This window comes from Peromyscus maniculatus, chromosome 4 (genome assembly GCF_049852395.1).
Source record: "Peromyscus maniculatus bairdii isolate BWxNUB_F1_BW_parent chromosome 4, HU_Pman_BW_mat_3.1, whole genome shotgun sequence".
Lineage (NCBI taxonomy): Eukaryota > Metazoa > Chordata > Mammalia > Rodentia > Cricetidae > Peromyscus > Peromyscus maniculatus.
Genome location: NC_134855.1, coordinates 29,973,551 through 29,995,127, shown reverse-complemented (window position 1 = coordinate 29,995,127; position 21,577 = coordinate 29,973,551). Strand labels below are relative to the sequence as shown.

The 21,577-nt window shown below is 43.5% G+C and overlaps 1 long non-coding RNA gene across 1 annotated transcript; it reads left to right on the top strand.

Moving 5' to 3' along the window:
* The first annotated feature begins 821 nt into the window (after positions 1-821).
* Positions 822-7,845, top strand: LOC143272693 (uncharacterized). The gene is made up of 3 exons (XR_013050311.1): positions 822-855; positions 1,455-1,518; positions 7,444-7,845. It is a non-coding gene; the product is annotated as an uncharacterized LOC143272693 (long non-coding RNA).
* Positions 7,846-21,577: the final 13,732 nt, after the last annotated feature.

The window sequence follows — 21,577 nt, the reverse complement described above, 5'->3', positions numbered from 1 at the left end:
TCAGTGTAAGGCTTCTGTAGCAGAAGAAGGGAGGATGCTCCCTGGGAGACCTCTTGGTCTCTGTGACACATGCATATGCATGAAGCTTCCATCCTCATGTAACTTCAGGGAGAATGCAAGTACCTGCTTTGCCCTCCTGAGCAATAATGTGAGTAATGTAGACATCTGAGAAATCGGATGTACCCACCAGCCGAGGAAGCCTGTTCTCTTTCTAATTTGCTTCATGGGCCCTATTCTTGCCCTATGAATATTCTTTAAAGATAAAAACTTAAAAATTTAACAAAGATAAAAATAAATGAAAAATCTGTTCATTTATCAACACCATGTTTTGTTCATCTGGTTTCTAATACTCAACAAACATCTCATAAATATTTCCCGCTATGGCTAACACTTCTAGGTCTGTATTCGGCAAGTTTTTCCCCCGTTCATCTTAAATTTGCAAATTCCAGGGTAGATTCATGTAGTAGTTGGCTAGTCCAAGTGAAACGACCTGCGATGATCTTAGAATTTAAAGAAAGAATTGTAAATGTTTGATAAATTTTTGCTGTTATTTGCCATGCTGTGTGGCTGGTCATTAAAAGCCCATCTGCTCTGACAAAGGGGTGTTTTCTTGCTTTGATCAGACACTAAACAAACCTCTCTTTGTGTCCTGATCACAGCTCCAGTCCTCCCTGTCAGATGAACCCACCAGTCTGATAATCTGAGACGTCTTCACATTAGCAGTATCTACAAAGCCAGAGGCGCATACAACCCGCTCCTGCACATTTCCTCTCCAGGCTTGGTGGCGCGGTTGCCACAGCGACGAAACTGCCGCATTCTCTGTTTCTCATTCAGGTGGGAAGAGAAACTCTCAAGGTGATGGGTCTTCTCTACAACTGACACTGCAACTGTTTGCTTTGATATTCACACTTTACTCTCCTGTGCTGAGACCCAAGGAGGGCTTTTCATTGGGACTATTCAGGCAGGTGGGGGATGGGTAGACAGAATTTTATATGCTGATGATTAATTGCAGATTTCAGAACAAACCAATATGTAATTATGATTTCTTCCTGGATTTTGACATCCATTTATACCTTGACTGGAGACATCATCAGGAAACCTTGTTGCTGCATCTGCCACAAAGGGAACTTGGGAACTCTAAGTTACACACACACACACACACACACACACACACACACACACACACACAAATTTAAAAGTAGCAATTAAAATGAAATCACATTAGTCCAACTCTTTGATAAAGTTTAAATAGATATTTATGTATAATTGTATAACAAGCTATTTGGAACCTGAAGGTTCGGGTTTGGTTTATCACTCATTAAACAGTATCTGTGAAATAGCAATGAGTAGGCATTGCTCAGGACCATTGTGTACAGAAGTGATACATGACCTCCAGGAAAGTGTCATAGCTGTGTAAGATCATGTTAACAGCTAATGTAATTCCACATTTGCAGATCTCCATCTTAGTAATGATAAAGCTGTCTCTCAGTTGCTCCCAACCTCAGTTTTGAAGAGAAGGTAAGCTTTTTGTCTTTTTGATAGAATGCCTTAATTAACAGCAAAATACAAATTTATTTTTGGGTTAGAAAGGAGCAAATAAAACATCATTTATAGTATTTAATTTTAATTTTGTTAAAAGAATATGCTGCTAATATGCTCAGAGAACCACAGTCATTTCTTAATAGCCTGTATCATGTTTTATAAAGGGGAGGGAGGATATTTCTAGAGTACTTGTACTCTTCCCTTTGACTCTGTGTACATTGCCTTATGTAATATAACACACTAAGAGTTACTAATTATCTTATGCATGTGATTGAGAAGGAAGCCTGCTGTGGAATGGTCTGTATGTCAAATTGTTCTGATTGGTCAATAAATAAAACACTGATTGGCCAGTGGCCAGGCAGGAAGTAGGTGGGACAAGGAGAGAGGAGAATTCTGGGAAGCGGAAGGCTGAGGCAGAGAGACACTGCCAGCTACCGCCATGACCAGTAGCAAGTGAAGATGCCGGTAAGCCACCAGCCACGTGGCAAGGCATAGATTTATAAAAATGGATTAATTTAAGATATAAGAACAGTTAGCAAGAAGCCTGCCACGGCCATACAGTTTGTAAGCAAAATAAGTCTCTGTGTTTACTTGGTCGGGTCTGAGCAGCTGTGGGACTGGCGGGTGGCAAAGATTTGTCCTGACTGTGGGCAAGGCAGGAAAACTCTAGCTACAGAAGCCTTTTATGTCCATGACCACACAATCACTAAATAACAGAGCCATAGTGAAAGTTTTGTTTTGTAACTGGGGTTTTTATAATCCAATATTCTTTGCACTAACTTGAAGGAACAAATCATCCAAGGAAAAGTTCAGATTTAGAGACAAAGTACTGCGTAAATTTCCTTTTTAGAAGAATTATAAGTAGTTACTAGATTGCCAAGATTTTGATGTAATTATTATTGAATATAATCTGTGGGGGTCCAGATTACTCAGGGTCAGAGAGTCTGAGCTTGCTTTACCCAGCCGGGCTGCACAATGGGATGATTTGGCTAGGGGCGTGTGTACCAGGTATTTGGAAGGGTCTACACTTGGCTGTACAGTGTGCTTTGATCTTGCAAGGGGGAGATCTTTTGCCTCTTCCCTTGGCATGTTCTAAAAAGCCCTTTTCAATAAAGCTCTGGCCAGCTGGGTATTGACCCAGGGCCCTCCAGGAGCTATCCTGTGTCTCTCTTTTATCATCTCTTTCTATCTTTCTACCTAATATTTCCTCATTCCTCTCTCCTCCACCTAAGAACCCTTCAAAAGGTGAGAGCTGAATTCCCACAATATTCTGCATTGTGTTGGATGCTAATTTTATTTCAATCACAAATTGCTAGTCTTGGCTGTCAACTTGATGAAACTGGGATCAACTGAAAGGTAAGGCTTGGTACTCCTGTGAGGAATTCTTGGTTAAATCATTTGAAGTGGGAAAACCCATCCTAAATATAGGCAACACCTTCCAGTGGCAACCCAGATAAAGGGAGATAGAAGGAAGAAACGTTCCTCTTTGCCTGCCTTCACACCTGATGGAGAGTTCACCTACCCCGTTGCTGCCTCTCTTGTGTTCTTTGCTGGCATGACAACCAACCTCTTCAGGTTTCCCTCTTAGACTGAAGCCCACAACCTCCCCAGGAGTCCTCTGGCCTTTATTGCCAGTCTGGGCTGTTGAGACATCCAGCCTGTGCATTGAACATTTCCTGTACTCTTGACCTCTCTGGTGTAATAGCCGTTGTTGGGCTCCTAGACGATATTGTGTAAGTCACTCTGATAAATTTCCTTTGATACATGTTAATTCTATTACTTCTGTTCCTCTAGGGAACTTTGCCTAAATATATTTGTCAACCATTTATTTGACCTAAGGATCCTCACTTTTGGAAGGGGATCAGCTTTGTGGAAACAGAGAAGCTAGGTTTCACCTTAGTTTCAAGGATGGATCATATAACTCAGACTAAACTTTCTGCTCCTTTGATCAAAATGATTAGGTCAACAGTTGTACAGGGGAACAGTGTAATCCAGGATTATAAACACCTTGAATGATGGGTGTCAAATGAAGTTTCTAGAAGAGAAAAATGAGAGGGGGGGTGGTGAGGAAGGCAGAAGGAAAGGGGGTGGGGGGGAGAGGGGGAGAGAGAGTAGGGGGAGAGAGAGAAGCTGTACTCATGATAGAGTCTACAATGTCCTATTCTTATACTTTGAGATCCAAAGTTGCAGGGCAGAGCTAAATTATCGTATGCTACTTCAGTTCCCTTGAAAACTCTCCACTGCCCACCTCCATGTATGACCTAATATCTTGGGACTATCAGAACCCTTAGTAGGCCAGATTTCACTGATCAAATGCTAAGAATGTCATTAGATGACATCTGAATCTACTGCAGAGATTTCCCCCACCTTGTTGAAACCCACCTGCCTGTTGACTCCACCGACACATTTGGCATGTACTTTGGTTTATGTCTTTCTTAGTTCTTAAACTAATAAACTCTCATGCAAACACTTCTACAACAATGCATGGTATTTGAGTCTGAGTTCTTGGGCCATGATCACCATATTTGGCTCCAGAATGAATTCTCTTTTATTCCCATTAAGGCGAGGATTGTGCTTTTACACTGACATACGATTAAAGCTTCCTGTTTATTTGTATGGGACAAGGTTCTATTTCTTTTGATATATGTAATTCATGATTATTAAGTCCGATTTTGAATGGTGAGTGTGAAATGAGGTTTCCAGAGAGAAAAATGAGAGGAACACACACACACACACACACACACACACACACACACACACACACACACAGAGAGAGAGAGAGAGAGAGAGAGAGAGAGAGAGAGAGAGAGAGAGAGAGAGAGAGAGAGAGAGAGAGAGTTCAGACTTGTCTGTGGTACTTATTTTGATTACTAGTCTGCATTAAGAAATGGTATGCACCATGAAAGCAGAATAGTGTGTCTCCCCTGCCTCCTTTTTGCTTTCCTCACCACTCTGGCAAGGAAAGACAGAAAGGCTCTCCCTCATCCTGAACACAGGAATGGAGATTGTGTGAACGAGAGCACAGCCTAAATGCACACAAATTAAAAATAAGCTTTTGTGTATGTACTGCTAATGATACACAAAAACTGTTGGTCTGTTGTTGTTTCCCAGCATATTAACCCAAGTGGTAAGGTCTGGATGTGGTGCTGGCCCTGTTACAGCTGGTCTTGCTCTACAAAGCCTGTGCAATGAAAAACTGATGTAATAAAGAAACAAAGTCAGGAAAAGGCACATGGAATTCTTGTGATGTGAGGTCACACAATCTTGGCTTATGGCTGCGACTGTTTTTCTTTAAGCTAATACATTTGCTGGGTTGCTCAAACCAATTGGCTCGGGTTTTCTGCTACCGAGGCATACTGATTCCTTTAGGTCTCACACTGTAAGTTTACTTCTCTTCCAAAAAAGACAACCGAATTAGCCTTGAGACCAGCTGGAGCACTAGGTAGATCAGGGTTGGCAAAGGAGGGAAGCCACTTAATAGGAAAATTTAGCACACAGTAGATAGACGTCAGACAAGAACCATGTGGGGACACTGTATTAGTAGCAAGACTTAGATTATTTCTTAAAGGAGACGGGAAGAGTGTATACTTTTCAAAACAATGCTAAGTTAAATCCTTAGCCAGCAGACAAGTGCTAATTAAGACTGATTTTAGAGTCCATATCACCCCATCAGAATGACTATTATCAATAAAACAAACAACTAACACCAGTGAAGATGTGGGGAAACAGGAACCCATAAACTCTGCTGTCGGGAGTTGGAACTTGTACAGCCTCCATGGGTATCAGTATGGAGTTCCCGAAAATCTATAAGTAGGAAGGACTGTCATAGGACCCAGATGTCCACTGGTGTAATCAGAAGGACTCTAAGTCAGCACACCATGGAGGCACTTGCATGTCTATGTTTATTGCTGCACTAGTCACAAGAGCCAGGAAGTGGGGTCAGCTTAAGTCTCCATCCACAGATGAATGGGTAAAGAAAATACACATGGAGTTTTGTGTGTCCATAAAGAAAAATAAAGTCATGACTTCTCAGGGGGCTGGAAACCATCGTGTTAAAATAAGTCGGACTCAGAAAGACAACCCAGGTTTTCCCTCATATGTGGAAGTGTGTATGTGTGTGTGCGCGCATGCATGTGTGTGTGTGTGTGTGTGTGTGTGTGAGAGAGAGAGAGAGAGAGAGAGAGAGAGAGAGAGAGAGAGAGAGAGAGAGAGAGGTGAAACTAGAAAGGAGGTTATGAGGGGGAGAAAGATCTTAAGGGATAGGAGTTGACTATTACTGGCTGCACGTACAAGCAGAGGCCTATCTGTGAGAAGAAAGAGAATCAACCAGAGTGGCCAGGAGTGTGGGAGACGGCAGTGAAAAAGGCAGGTGAATTAGAATGAAGCACATGGACACATATGTATGAAAATGTCATAATGAGACGTATTGCTTTGCACGCTCTGCTTGTTGGAAAGAAAACGGCCCCCAAGGGAAGTGGCACTAGCAGGAGGTGTGGCCTTGTTAGAGGAAGTGCGTCACTGTGGGAGTGGGCTTTGCGTTCTCCTGTGCTCAAGCTGCTCCCTGACTTCCTGTTTCCTGCAAGATGTAGTCTCAGCTACTTCTCCAGCACCATGTCTTCCTGCACACCACCATGCTTCCCACCATGATGATAACAGACTGAACCTCCGAAACTGTAAGCTGTAGCCTCAATTAAGTGTTTTCATTTATAAGAGTTGCTGTGGCCATTGGTGTCTCTTTACAGCAACAGGATTCCTAACTAAAGCATATGCTAAGTTTAAAAAACTAATTTATAAAACAACCCTTGTTTGAAAACATGGACAAAGCTGTGCAAGGAGAAAAGTTGGAGGGAATGAGTGTGGGGTCATAGAGTGAAGGTCTGGTACACCCTTAGCAACTCCTGTGGGGGCTCTAAAAGTTTATTGTAATACAAGCTGGCCAGGCACTGCATTTCTCCTCCATTATAAAAAAATGGAAATGAAAATATCTATGACAGATAAATTCCCATAAATCCATGTACCCCCTTCCTAAATGACACATCTCATCTACAACCGAAGTAGAACATGAGCTGCTACCCTCAGCAGGTGTTGCTGTCTTCTGCTTCTGCCCCAGCAGAGCACCATCCCATCCAGCTCTCCACGAGACAGATTTGAGTCCGAATTGAGCCTCATCAAGACCAATTCTCTTGTTCCAGGAAAAGCTGTTACTGGGGTCAGAACACTTTCACTCTCTGACACTGTCACCCGTTCCTGAGAATAATTTTCTGTCTACCCTCAAAAAGTGAATGAGTCTTGAAAGCGGCTAACCTTACCGGGGAGGGATGAGAGTGAGGACAGGACCGGAAGAACACGTCAGTCAAACGGCACTCACATGCACTTAGAGTGTAGGAATGTCAAATAGCCCGCACAAAGCTTGTGTTTCAGTCTTCATTCTGTCTTATTTATTTTAAACACGGTGGACAGAGACTATTCCTGCCTGGTTGAATGTGCAGTACAGAATGCTGTAACGTGTCCTCCCACTGGCCCCTCACCAACATTCTTTCCTTTTGTCACCAAGAGGTAACCATCTGATCAGGAAGCAGCCTTTCAGCAGGTTTTGCATAATCTAGTGTATCCCCCTGCACGCTGTTGCTGGTCCCCCTTTTCTTACACAAAGTGTGGCATGCTGTGGACTGTTCTGCATTTTCTACTTTGAATTACTGGCATCTTTCTTTGCCAGTATTCCGAGAGCATTGCCATCTCCCTCCATCGGCTTACAGTTGCACGATGTGGGGTTACTGTCATGTGACCAGCTCTCTAGTGGTGGAAAGCTGGGCTATTTCTAACTTTGTACTATTATACACAGTGCTTTCGACAAGCAAGTTTACATGCGTCGTATGTTACATGCCTGTTGCTTATTTCCAGAGAAATAAAGGCAAACCCTACTAAGAGTCGCCACCAGGCTCTCTCCAGCCTGCACTGAGCTTTAGGCATCTCTTGGCACAGTTGACACAGGAGCAGCACCATCGAGAGCAAGAGAAATCTCTACCACGAGAAGCAGAGTATGTGCTGGGACAGCCCACTGCCAACACTAACCGAGGAGGCAACAAGAAATGCTGTGCCTGAGATTGGATGTGGGGAACTTCGCTTGAGTGCTGTACTCACCAAGCAAAGGATCATTGATGCTGCCTGCAAAGCATCCAAGACCTGGGTGAAGAACTGTATTGTGCTGATTGACAGCGGGATCTACTGACAATGGTACCAGCCCCACCATGAGTTGCCTCCTGACTCCTGAGGAGAAAGATTTTAAACAAGCAAGCAAACAACAGTGACAACAACAAAAATCAGAGAAAATGCAAACGAAATAAGACAAAAGGAAAAAGGACACCCCGAATCAGCTGCCTCCAGGAGCAGTTCTAGGAGGGCATGCTTTTGGTCTGCATTGTCTCAAGACTGGGCCAGTAAGGCAGAGCAGAGGCCAGTGTGCTAGAGGGAGAGGAAAGGGAGTTCCATCTGAGGATGATCAAAGCCTGTAATCAGTCATCATCCACAGCTCATGTAATAAAGGTGTTTATTGTTCTGGTTTTTGTTTGTTTATTTATGTATTTATTTTTGTTTTTTCGAGACAGAATTTCTCTGTGTTGTTTTGGTACCTGTTCTGGATCTCGATCTGTAGATCAGTTTGGCATCAAACTCACAGGGATCCACCTGGCTCTGCCTCCTGAGTGCTGGGATTAAAAGTGTGTGCTACTGCCTCCTGGATGTTTATTTGTTTTTTAAAGTGACACCTCCTATTGGGTAACCTTCTAAGTCAGGGCCTCCACCTGGGTAATTTTGGAGGCTTAATGAAGCTAATTTACTTCTATCCACTACATTTAGCCAAAAACAGTGGCTTGCATTTATACATAAGTGCCAACTAGCCAGATGTTTGCAAACAAGATGTTTGTCTCTGTTCATAGGGGTCTCTGGACTTAAGACAATCAGAGGGGTCCTTTCCACCATGCTCCTCACAGACCTTCACATTTAAACAACTAAGTTTGCTTTCCACTGTGGGTGAAGATCCAAAGTACCCTTCCGCCTGCCTCCTCGCTGGCCTCTGTACCAAAACCACAAGCTGAAGTTCCGAGGGATGGATGGTACTGCTCCAGACTGCCTTTGCGTTCCTCCCCCAGGAGAATTCCTCCAAAATGGTTGTTCTCATCAATGACTTTTTAATCTGTAGGGGGAGCAATACTTTTTTCCCTTGGCACATCTGGGACTTTGTAAATTAGAGTGACAAAAAGTTGATTAGCATGAGGAACACAAACTACAGATGAATGCTGGTAGAGTGTGTGTGTGTGTGTGTGTGCGCGCGCGTGCGCGCGCATGTGTTTGTGTGTGTTCCCAGAAATCAGTGATATGTGACTCCATGGGATGGCTAATGGTTGTATAGACACAGCATTTTAATAAAGGACAACAAAGTGATAAAAAAAAAAGGGGACAAAAACAAGGAGAGGGACTTAGAGTTTCTGTGGTGTGTGTGTGTGTGTGTGTGTGTGTGTGTGTGTGTGTGTGTGTGTGTAGGGGGGCACCGGTAGGAGTAGAGTGGTGGGGAATTCCGGGAAGTCAGATAAAGGAGAAAGCTAGGTGGCTTGGGCTTGTTAGTACAGCCAGCCATTCGTGCTCCTCCAGGGTCTCTGCTGGGCTGAGGAAGGTGGGTGGTAGTTTCTGGGGGTGCTGATGTCTTTCCCTCTGGTAGAGAGAAGGAAGTTGTCAAGTGTGCCCACCCTGAATATAGGAAGACAGTGAGAGCCTTTTCCCTTTGTCTTCCTGCGCTCCACCTCAGTGCAGTTCTTACACTGTGTTGGTGACATGTGTTGGCAGGTGTACCCTACTACCTGTCAGACCTGCTTATTCCATTCTGCCTCTCTTCTGTGCCCACGTGCCTCTTTAAAACGTCCCTTCTGCTAGGCACGGTGGCACACAACAACCAATCCAGGGTTCTGGAGACTGACATGGGAGGATCATTGATTTCAAGGCCAGCCTGAGATACAAAGCACAACACTGTCTTAAAACAAACAGCAAACAAAACAGGCAAAAAAACCCAACAGCAACAAAATATCTCTTTTGTTCTATAATTCTGTGTCAATTGTTATGGTGGCTGCTGTTTTCTCAATGCATTCATTAGATAATTACTTCAGCGGATTATTTTTGATGATTTTTTTTTCTCCACCTAAACTTTAATGGGCAATTTAGAACACAGGCAGGATTTTTTTTTCCTGGATTGATTTTGTTGTTAAAGAAAAAGAAGAAAACAAACCAACGACCAACAAGAAACCTTTTGACACCACAAACTGTAAAATACGAATTAACATTTCAAATTAATGCACTCTTATAGTCGGTATCTTTATAACAGTCCAGCATGTCCACCTCCCCACCAGCTGACCCCTGGCCATGTGTGCTGGCGAGTTTTAAGTCAATGAGACACAACTGGGAGGCATTTTGGAAGAGAGAATTTCAATTGGGAAAATGTCCTCATCTGACTGGCCTGTGGGCAAGGCTGCGCTACATTTTCATGACTGAGGTCCTAACTCATTGGGTTGGTGGTCCTGGGTGCCGTAAGAAGGCAGTCTCAGCCAGCCACGAGGCTCTAGTCAGTGAGTTAGTTGTGTTCTTCCATGGTCTTGGCTTCAGTTCTTGCTTCCAGTTTCCTTCCCTGCTAGAGTGCCTGCCTTGACTTCTCACAGTGGTGGAATAAAGTATAAGCAAAATAAACCCTTTCCTCCCCAAGTTGCTTTTGATCATGGTGTTTTATCACAACAGAAGAAAGCAAACAAAAACACGGTTTCTCTGGCTGAGGACAGTGATGTGTGTAGGGGAGTTTCCACCATATCCTTCCCAGGGCCAGTGCCAGGAGCTGCACCATGTAATGCATGCAACCCATTCACAGGATTTCATGCACTTCCCCTTTAGAATGCAGCTCATGCCGTCAGGGGTGCTCTGGGAAGGGATGTGGATGGGGTGTCCATAGCACTCTATTTTCGATGACGCCATTTATTTCATCCATTGATTCATTGCCATCTCCAGTCTCCGTTACTGCCTGTGTTTTTGTGCACTGGCGCATAAACTGCTGTCCTCCATGGTCTCGGAAGAGTCGTCTCTCCTCCAGCTGCCTTCTAGGTTTCCAAAGGCAACGGTCTCTGAAAGGATGAAGGCCTGTACTTATCCTGGGCTGTTATTGGTTTGGTTTATTGAATTACACCTAGAGCTAAGTGGATATTACCAATATCCCCTTAAAAAGTAAGTGGCCCTTTAGTGGCGTTGGATGGTTCTAAATCACTCTCTTGTCAGGAAGGAAGAGGTCTCATTCTGTATTTGTACAAATTTCATGTTATAGAATAGTTACAAAGGTCTTGTTACCCAAACATGTAGAGACTGCGTGTGCTTATAGTCCTGCAGGTTGTAACTCCTTGTTTATGAATTAAAATGTTTTTTTTTTTACAGAAGAGAGAGAAAACAGCCCAAATGATGGCCCCAGCGCATTGTGCTTACTTTATAATCGATAACCTTTGGAAAATATTGTTCTTGTGACAGCAGGGTTTTAAAGAAAAGAATAAAAGAGAGAAAGAAATAAAAAGAAAAAGAGAAAATATTCAGCAACACAGAGGCAGGAAACCATGACAGACCAGACCGCAATGCTCAAATGGCGGTTAAACTGATGGCCTGCCTGGGATTCGAGGCTGATTGCTCTCTCCCCAAGGGGATATTATAAACAAGAATTTACTATCAAAATATTTTTATTTGTCTGAAAACTAATTTACCAAGCATGGAGATCAGAGGTGTGGAGCAGATGGGGAAAACAACGTGCTTGCTTGCCTTAAAGGAATCGGCTGCAGAGAGCCACAGAAAGTGGATTGGAAATGTCACCTGAGCCCCGAAGCGCCATAAATATCAGGAAAGAAGACAGCACCAATCTCGCAGCCCACAGCCCACAAAGCCACTCTCTTGCTGCAGGTATTAAACATTAATGATGATTTCTATAGTAAGGGGCAAGAAAGGCCCGTTTCTGCGGAGCTACCCAATCCTGGGGCTGCGTTGAGCTTGCCGCAACAGCACGTTTTGCAATTATTTTCTGTGCTGTTCTTTTATCTCTGTGAGAATCTCCAGCCTCCAGGTAATGAAGTGCTTCCTTTATCACTCTGTAGCACTGAAATATTGATCTGATTATCGGAACAAAGGATTACTGCAACAATAGGAACCCTATCCTGGTGTGGACCTGGACTTCAGAAGGGAAAAAGGAAGCATAATCAGTAAAGTAATGTCAGGACGTTTTTCAATAGATGTTTGCAAATCATAGAAAAATGCTAAGACGCCTTGCAGGCTATTTGCAGAATGTAAACCCGAGCAGTGCTAAACATGGGTCCAAAAGCTAAGCAACAATTGGCCTCCCAAGTAATGTTAATTATATTTCACTTTATTATTTTTTTATGACTGTGAATATACATGGAGGGGCCCTTTGTGGAGGTCAGGACAAGGTTTTTACTTCTTTCACACATTTGAATGTTTCTAAATTCATTCTGCCTTATTGATTTTAAGGAAGTTACAAAGGATAATGTAGATTTGGTCAGGGAATTTTCTTAGGATCCATGCTCCTCTACCTGGAGTTTACTTCCCTGATTTAGGGTTTATGTTGTGATAAAACACCATGACCACATGAAACTTAGAGAGGAAAGGGTTTATTTCATCTTGTAGACTGTGGGACATCATCGGGGAACTCAAGGCAGGAACTCGTGGCAGAGGCAAGAACTATAGCAGAGAGCCTGGAGGTGTGCTGTTGACTGAACACATGACTTGCTCAGCCTGCTTTCTCATACACCCCAGGACCACCCACCCAGGGTGCTACCACCCACAGTGGTCTGGACCCTCCTACATCAATCACTAATGAAGAAAATACTCCACAGACTAAAAGCAACCATATGGAGTATTTTTTTCAATTAACATTTACTCTTCCCAAATATGTCTAGGTTTGCATCAAATTGAAAAACATAACCAGCATATATCCAGTAGGTACAAGGCACAGAAATGCCAAGATATAAATGGCTTCCAATTTCTTTTTTGGTTTTTCGAGACAGGGTTTGTCTATGTAGCTTTGCGCCTGTCCTGGAACTCACTCTGTAGCCCAGGCTGGCCTCCAACTCACAGAGATCTGCCTGGCTCTGCCTCCCGAGTGCTGGGATTAAAGGCGTGCGCCACCACCGCCCCATGGCTTTCAATTTCTACCTGCCTAGCTTCAAGGAGTCCAGTGTTCTGTTGGAATAGGAACTCGATGCCTCTTGCAGTCAATACAGGTGGCAACATAGTTCCCAAATGAGTTTCCAGCAAAACTAACAGGAACCTGGAGATCACACTTGAGACTACTCCACCCAGGTCCAACAGAGACAGGGTGCTGAGCTAGCATTTCGTTTCAGTTGCTAGAGCTGTTGACTGGGTGCCTTGGAGCGGAGTAGGGGCTGATAATCCAGGGAGGCAAGAAGCCCTGAGTGTTCCATTATCTTCCACGGCTTCGGCTGTAGAGGAGCATGGCTCACTCTGCTATTTCAGCTATCTTCTCCATGAATCCTCTTTCCGGAGCTCCATTGTGTCTGCGTGTATCTTCCGCTTTAAGGTCCTCTTGAAGCTTCCTGTGAGTCTCAACATCCGTGCTTACTCTACGGCAGCCATTCCTGTCTCTGAAGGCTCCCACGCACGTACTGTGATCCTGTGACTATCAACAGACACACGGGAGAGGAACCCTGCCTAGTGTACTGGGGAAGACAGTTCCCTCCCAAGGGCAACTCCATACCCACTGCTTCTGTGTGACTGGACATAAAGGAACATGACTAGCGTGTTGTTTAGTTTTTTGTCAACCCGACACAAGCTATCTGGGAGGAGGGAACTTCAATTGAGAAATCACTTCCATCCAATTGGCCAGTGGGCATGTCTGTGGTGCATTTTCTTGATTGATGATTGAAGTGTGTGTGGGGGGGGGAAGGGGGGAGCACTAGTATATTTTGGATAGAGCTGCCCCTGGGCAGGTGGACCTGGGTGTATAAAAAAGCAAGCTGGGTAAGCCAGTAAGCAGCACTCCTCCATGTCCTCTGCTTCACTTCAGTTCCTGCCTCCAGGTTCCTGCCTTGAGTTTCTGTACCGACTTTTCTCAGTGATGGTGGCCCGGGAGCTGTAAGATGAAATAAAACCCCTTCTTTCCCAAGTTACTTTTGGTAACGGTGTTTTTATCACAGCAATAGGGACCAAACCAGTACAACAGACCTTGTGGGTGGTGCTGCAAAGACCTTGGGGATGGACCCTGACAACCTGATCTCTAAAGTTTGGAGTAAGGACTCAAAAGTGGGGCAGATAGATTTTATAGAAATCGTTTTTGTGAGTTTTTTGAGGAAGGCCTAGAATCGAGGGGCTGACCGGTTCTTATGATAGCGGTCCTAATTTACTCTGCTTCTGTGGCCCTTCAAAGATTCAATTTCACTCATCTTTGCCAGCACTCACTATCATGAATCATCACAGTCAATAACTATTCTGACAGGTGTGACAGGATACACACAACTTTAGTGATTAGGGACACCAAACTCCACCCACTGTCCTGTATTTTTGCTGGCCATTTCTGTCTCTGAATTTTACCAGTATTTATTCGAGTTCTTTGTCCATTTAAATAATTTTCCTTGCTATTGTTGAGTTTTTTATATATTTTCGTTATTAATTCCTTATTGACTATATATATATGGCTCACATGTACATTCTCCTGCTATCTAGATTGTCTGTTCATACTTAATTGTTTCATTTGGTGCACAGAACTTGTGTAAAAATGTTTCAGCCAGCCCCAACAGGACTGATGCACATATGAACTCACAGAGGCTGTGGTAGCAGACACAGGGCCCATGCAGCTTCAAACCCCACAAAATACCAGCAGTGAGGACGGGAAGTGGACACAAGTCTCGTCCCTAACCAAGAAGCTATTTGCAATTGATAACTGCTGGGGAAGGGGAAATCAGTTCTGTCCAATGGAGTGCCACTGGGTATACCAACTATACCCTAGGTTAGACCCCATGCCTAGGAGAAGTAGGCCAACATAAAACAAACTCAAAGATATGTTTGTGAACTTTTATTTTTGTTTTGCTATGTTTTAGCATTTTTCTTGTTTTGTTGATCTGTTGCCTGTCTGTTTTGATTTTTTGTGGGTATTTTTGTTATTCTTATTTCTTAATTGTTTTTATTTTTTATAGGAAGAGAAAAAGAGAAGTCATAAAATTGTGCAGGCAGGATGGTAGGAAGGAGTTGGTGTTGTTTGGGGAGGGGAAGAACATTATCAAAATATTTGTATAAAAATTAATAACAATTGCTTCATGATTTCATACATACATACATACAGTGAGTTTTGGTCAAGTTCCCATCCCCTCCATTTCAGTTTCTATGCTACTGGTCCCACTACTATATTCTAATCATGTGTTCTTTTTTAATTTTGTTTTTAAGTCACTGAGTCCACTTGGTGATGCCAGTGTGTGGCTGGGTATAAGGCCATCTGTTTGAGCATGGTCGACCTACAAGGGGACACACCCTGAAAAGAACCCACTCTCCTTTTCCCAATAGTCCCAGTTGCCAAAAGATCCTCAGCTGGGGCCGGAACTTCCTGTTCATCTTCCTCTTCTGTGCAGAGATTTTTGTTTGGATTGATCTCACACAGTTCTGGTTCATGCTGCTGCAACAGCTGTGAGTTCCTATGTCCACCTGCCCTGCTGTGTCCTGAAAACACTACTTCCTCGTGGTCATCTACTGCTTCTGGCCCTACAGCCTTTGTACCTGAGCTTCTGTGTTGACCCCTGAGTGTAGGAAGAGGGAGTGTGTCCCCTTTAGGGCTGGGGACTCTGCAGTCTCTTCTCTGCATGTTGACCAGCTGAGGGTCTCTGTTAATTGCATATACTGTTAGAAGCTTCTCTGATGAGCATTGAGAGATGCACTAATCTATTGGTATAACAATAAGACATTAGACATCAAATACTGTGTCCATTTATTAAAACAACAGTATTATGTTCTTTTTAGGGCCTATGCCCTTTCTAGCCACAGGCTCTTGGCACTGATACAGGTGCCAGAAATAGGTTGTCTTGTAGAGTGGACCTTAAACCAATCAGAAAGTGGTCCATTACTCTCATAACATGGGCACTACTCTTCACAAGTGGGCATATCATTTGAGGCAGATCATTGTGCTAACTTGTATGGTTCACAGAGTAGGTAATGTTGATGATTATTTTTCTCCTGTGGCAGCATGCACAACACCTTCCAGGACTAAAATCCTGCCAGTAGGGCCAAAATTTTCATGTCAGTATCATCTTTGTTTCTCTGGGTTCTATGAATCAAGTATATGGTGTCTTCAGTGATAGTCTTTCCATTATGTTCTTGAGGGTACTCTAGTATGATGGCAGTAACTTGTAATTGTTGGGGGGTGGTCTGTGGGATTCCATTGGCCAACAACTCTAAAAGAAATAACCTGTTCCTGGCACCAGGCTATTATTTGATAGTTTAGGTTATTTAGGTGGGGACATTGTCACCTTGTTCAGTCTCTCTGACCTCCGACCTCATCACCCCCACTGTCAAATGCAGATTAGAGTGAAGCTAAGGACAACTCCATTTAAACTGTTTTTATGTATGCGTGTATGTATATTTTAGGAAGCTTCTACAGTAGTAGAAAACTTTTTTAACATGATGTAATCTTACCTACTTTTGCTTTTTTCCCCTCCAGTCTTTGGGTTAAGCCTAAAAAAAGTTGTATAGACTAATATAGAATCCTGTGTGATTTTTTTTTCCTGTAGTCTTATAGTTTCAGGTCTTATACTTTTGTCTTTAATTATTTTGAATTGGTTTTTAATGTGTGATATGAGATGAAGGTTCATATCATTCTCTAACAGGTGATATTCCAGCACCATTTAGTAAAGAGGTGATCCCATATTATTTTGTATTCTTGGCACCTTGGTCAAGTTTCAACTGATTATATGTGCAGGTTCATTTCTAGGCTCATAATTTTGCCAGTATCATGCACTTCAACAACTACAGTTGGTATTATACTTTGAAATCAGGTTGTATGAGATCTCAAACCTTGCTCCTTTTTGTTTAATTGCTTTGACTATTTCAGTTTATGTATGTTTCAGTGTGCACTGTTTGATGTTTTTTCTTTCATAAACGAAAAATGACTCTGGAATAGGGATTACTTTGATATTGTAGATCACACTGAGTAATGTGTTTTGAGTAAGTTGATCTTGGACTGTTGAACTCTAGCCCTTAAAATTAATAGGGGATATCTGGGATTGTCCTGAAGGAATGTTAATCAAATCTGTAAAAGTGATCATTTGAACTCATTCATGATCGGCCATGTGGGATTTAGTTTCCTTAGTGAACTTTCCTATGCACAAAACGAGATGAAAACAAAAGCAGCCAGAGTATAGGAGAAATGACCACAGTACCCTCCCCTAACGCTATTGGCAATCAAATCAGGAGGAAGTACACTTGATAAGAAAATACCTCTATAATGATAAAGACTCCCATCATTTTATATCGCCGCCACTGTTAGTATTCAAGACACAAAAGTCCAAACATTCATTAAACAATATTCATTTCGTACTGACTATGGGCCAGGCTATGCTCCATGAATCTTGCAGAGTTTAGAGCCGACCAAACAGGGTACATTATAAACAAACACAAATACTGTAATGTTACAACAATGAAGAAAGAAAAGCAGGGAAATGATAGAGAGTGCAGAGAGCTGAGGGTGTCCAGGAGTTACTATCCCATTAGAAGAGTGCAGGGGCAGCAGCTTCTCGGGTGTGGTCCACAGCTGGCCATAGCGTTAAGAATGATCAAATTGCCAGGCGGTGGTGGTGCACACCTTTAATCCCAGCACTTAGGAGGCAGAGCCAGGTGGATCTCTGTGAGTTCAAGGCCAGCCTGGTCTACAGAGCGAGATCCAGAATGGGCACCAAAGCTACACAGAGAAACCCTGTCTCGGGGGGTGGGGTGGGGGGGGGGCGGGGTTGGAGGGGGGAAGAATGACCAAATCAAGAGGCTTCTTTTTGGTTAAGGTCATGAACCAGGTGATTCAGTCTGGAATTTGGCAGTTTGATGAGACAGTAAATGTGAGCATAGGGATGAGGGCCAGTCCTTCAGGAGTTGGGCTCACATCACCAAGTAGCTGTGTGACTGAAGTCACCTTGTTCAGTCTCTCCGACCTCCGACCTCATCACCCCCACTGTCAAATGCAGATTAGAGTGAAGCTAAGATTTATTTTATCTTTAGATTGCACTGGGCTCAGGACTATGTTTTCGTTTTTAAACGAGGAACACGTAGAGGGAACTCCTATTATCTATAAGCAAGAGGTGGAAAGAAGTATCTGCCCGAGGTGACCTAGCAGTGGGCTTTGTGGCAAACAGGCTGAACTCGAGTTTTCCCTCAGGCCGGACAGGCTGTGCCTGTGCTCCGTTCACACTGACCCCGAACCCTGAAGTCTGGATGGGGTTGGGGGTTGGGCAGTATTTCTACCTGTTTCTCCGAAAGGAGGGATGGCTTTAGTAAGACTGTTCATATTCGATCAATGTGCTTATTCCCCGAGTGAGGCCATTCTCAAGCTTTTGCAGAGATGTCTCCTCTGAAGTACAACTCCGTGGCACCCTAACTATGCTATACAACTCCATGGTACCCCAATTGTGCTGTAGCCGAGGCATGCCCCTCTGTTGAGTGTTGTCAGGATGGGGACCGTGTATGCTATGGATTTTTCTGCCTGTAATTTCTAGCTGGTGCCAAGTGACTTTTTTTGTGGTTTTCTGAAATTGTTTATTTTTCTTTCTTCTTGGTAGCATGATAGCTATCAACAGAGGAACTGGATATTAAATTCAGGTGTGCACAGCACTGACATTCTTGATGACAATCGGAACCCCATACCTCCAGGGCTCATGGATTAAGTGAGATGGAACACAAGGCTCTCAGCTTAGTGCTTAGCCAACATTTCCTGTAATTTATAAGTAATTATTGGTTATTATTATTTCTACTTCATATTGTAATTATAGAGTTAAATTTTCTAGAAGTTATTTCATTTGAACTAAATGTTACTGGAATTCTGTGGAAATGTTTCCTCCTATTGTTCTTGCTACATTTGGGGTTAATTGAAGAAGAAAGAAGTGAAGTGAATTGCCTGGGACCTTGTGCTGAGCTACTGTGAAATGGGTGTAAGGGTGCAGATAAATTGAATATTGGTTTTGATCAGGTTGGCATGAAATTTGTCTCAGTGTGTATTATTATGTTTTGTTTTCTTTTTGTTGTTACTGCAACTGCATACCTGAGCTGTGGTAATTTTATAACAAAGTTATTTAGCTCACAGTTCTGGAGGCCCAAGGGCGTGGTGCCAGCACTGGCTGGGCTCTGGTTGGGCCCCACAGTCGTGTAAGCCCCTCTCAGAGGAAATGATTATGCTGCAGTGCAGGTGGGCAGAGCAGCTCAGGGCAATTATAATGGGAGCCATATTGACCTGGAGGTTCTAAGTCGCTCTGCAAACAGGCTCTAGGCCATTTCTGGTGTTCGTGGTAAGATAATGGGGGGGGGGGAGCAGGCTCCCGATGGCAATTCGTCTTCATAAGAACTAACTAGGAGTCTCCCGAGCGAGCGCTGCCTTAGTCCTTCCCACACTGTGCGTGTCTCACCCACACTGCTCTAAGACCACGCGCAAGTCTACACCTTCCACACATCCGCCATTTCAACATTGCCTTCTGAGGGCTCATTTTCCAACACATGAACCAGCAGGGACAAACCACATTTAGAGCACGGCATGGCAGGAGGGTAGGACAGAGAGAGAGAGGAATTAAATTAGCACTAACAGAGAGACCCCCCAAAAGCCGACAGGTAACGGCTCATGGCAAAGGCACTGGAAACGCTCTCACTGTACACATGTCTTAATTTGCCTGGCATGGGTGTTATTGGGCTTTTCAATTTCTCCAGCTCTCGCCACCCTCAGAGTTGTCTTTGCTCTTCATAAACATTCTCTTCTTTGTCACTATCCATGTTTCTCTGTTCAAATCTTTGTTTAGGGAGGCAAGAGCCTGTAAATTACAGTGGGTGCTCTTCAATCCCAAGTCACACCCATACAGTAGGGCTCCTGGACTCTCACCCTGGGTACAAGAAGAAGAGCATACGATTCTTGTTTAGAACAAATGTGGGGGAACTGTGGTAGGTAGAGTTAGCCAAGGAAGGAGAGAACAAGACAGGTGCTGCAGGAAGAGGCTGGGGCAGAGCCTTCTCTCCAGGTCAGCACTGTTGACTGAGTGCTGTTGTGTCTTGGTCACGTGGAGTTGAGAGGGTAGATAGATGGACTCCAAGATTGTGCCTTAATCTACAAGGACAATGAACACACTTAATGAGGGACTGAACGCCATTGATTGCACACTACATGGTTACATTGGGAAGTGTTGTATGTTTGAAATTTTTGAGAACTAAAAATTGAATGATATGCCCCGAGTCACCAATAGTTACATCCAGTGGGTGAATTGTGCAGTGTGTGAGTTTTATCCCCATCAGCTATGGGCAAAACCCACGGGGGACATTTTGTTTCTACAATCCCTGGTGATTTTCCTTTCAGTTCAGTAAGGTATGCCACACAGAGTCCCTAGAAATAGCGAGAGTTTGACATTCTTTCTTCAAACCACACACCTCTGAGGGCTGTAAGTGGCTCTGCAAGAAGATGACAGGTTATTTCTTATATTCTTGGCAAGAGGATCAGCTGAATGAGAAAAACATTCACTGAAATTCAGGGCTCCCTTGCCTATTATGAAAGTCTTGTTTTCTTATCCCTTAGTAGCTGGTTGCCATTGCGCTCTGTCCAGCCTAACAAAGCTACGCTTATACAACTCATCAATTCACACACTGACAGCATCAGACAATAGACTTTTGCTAATTAATATTTAATGGGCCTATGGATTTTTCCTCAGCAGCTGGAGTGCTAAATAATAGTCAATTAGCAAATGTGTTAATTAACTCTAATTACATAGCACACGAGCGTCTCCAGGATTTTTGCTTTATAGATTTACAAGTGAATGTTTCACCACTTTTCTTGAACACATCAGGCAGCTAATTAATTGATAATAATTCGTTCTTCTCTCCAAAATGTGTATTTAAAAATAAAGTCCAATTGAATGCTTGATGCCAGTTTTCAAAAATGACATTTGTAGGTATAAGATAAGACTGAATTCTGCTTCTAAACAGACTTGTGTTAATCACCAGGGAGTTTTTCACTTATAAATAAATGAGAAAGAGCAGAGAACACTATGCCGTTCAGTGTGTGTGTGAGAAAAAGGAAGGAAGGAGGGAAGGAAGGAAGGCAGGAGATGCAAACCATAAAAGAGGCTTGTTCTTTGTGAAGAGTAGGCACACCTAATTTGACTTGCAGTATGCAAAACGATGAACTCTGGGAGTAAGGGTGAGCAATATGTACCCTGCAATTAACAGCAATCTTCTGAGCGTCGCATCACATGACAGTTAAGGGAACCGCATCTGAACATTGTATGGTGCCCGCCCGCTGGGGACTGGGAATGCTCTAGGAAAGAAATTAGCATAGTAGCTTTGCACTTGGGCCAGCGTGCTTGAGAGATCAAAGGCTGAGGATGGCAGCAGCCTGCTGCTGAGTGCCAGCCCTGCCCCATTTTAGTGCCCTTGGATGCAGCTCCCGGCATTGCTGAGAACCCTTCAAGGGACTCTGAGGAAGCAAGGTTGGCTTTTCAAATAGGAGTGTGGTCTTAGAATTCAGCTCAAATGGGCAAGGCACTTGCAGATTTCTGTATTGTCAAGTTTATGTTACCTCCTTATTCAGCTGCTAGCTTCTGCTTTTGACCCTTGAATGCCACAAAGGGTCTTTCAAAAAACAAAAGGTTAAGATTAATCCCACAGATTGAACTGGCTTGATCATTTCAACAAGTCCCAAAGGAGCTACCAGCTTTGATCAAGGACACCACACTTTTCTTTGTCTCTGTGGCTAGAGTCACTGGGCCTGTGAATCTCT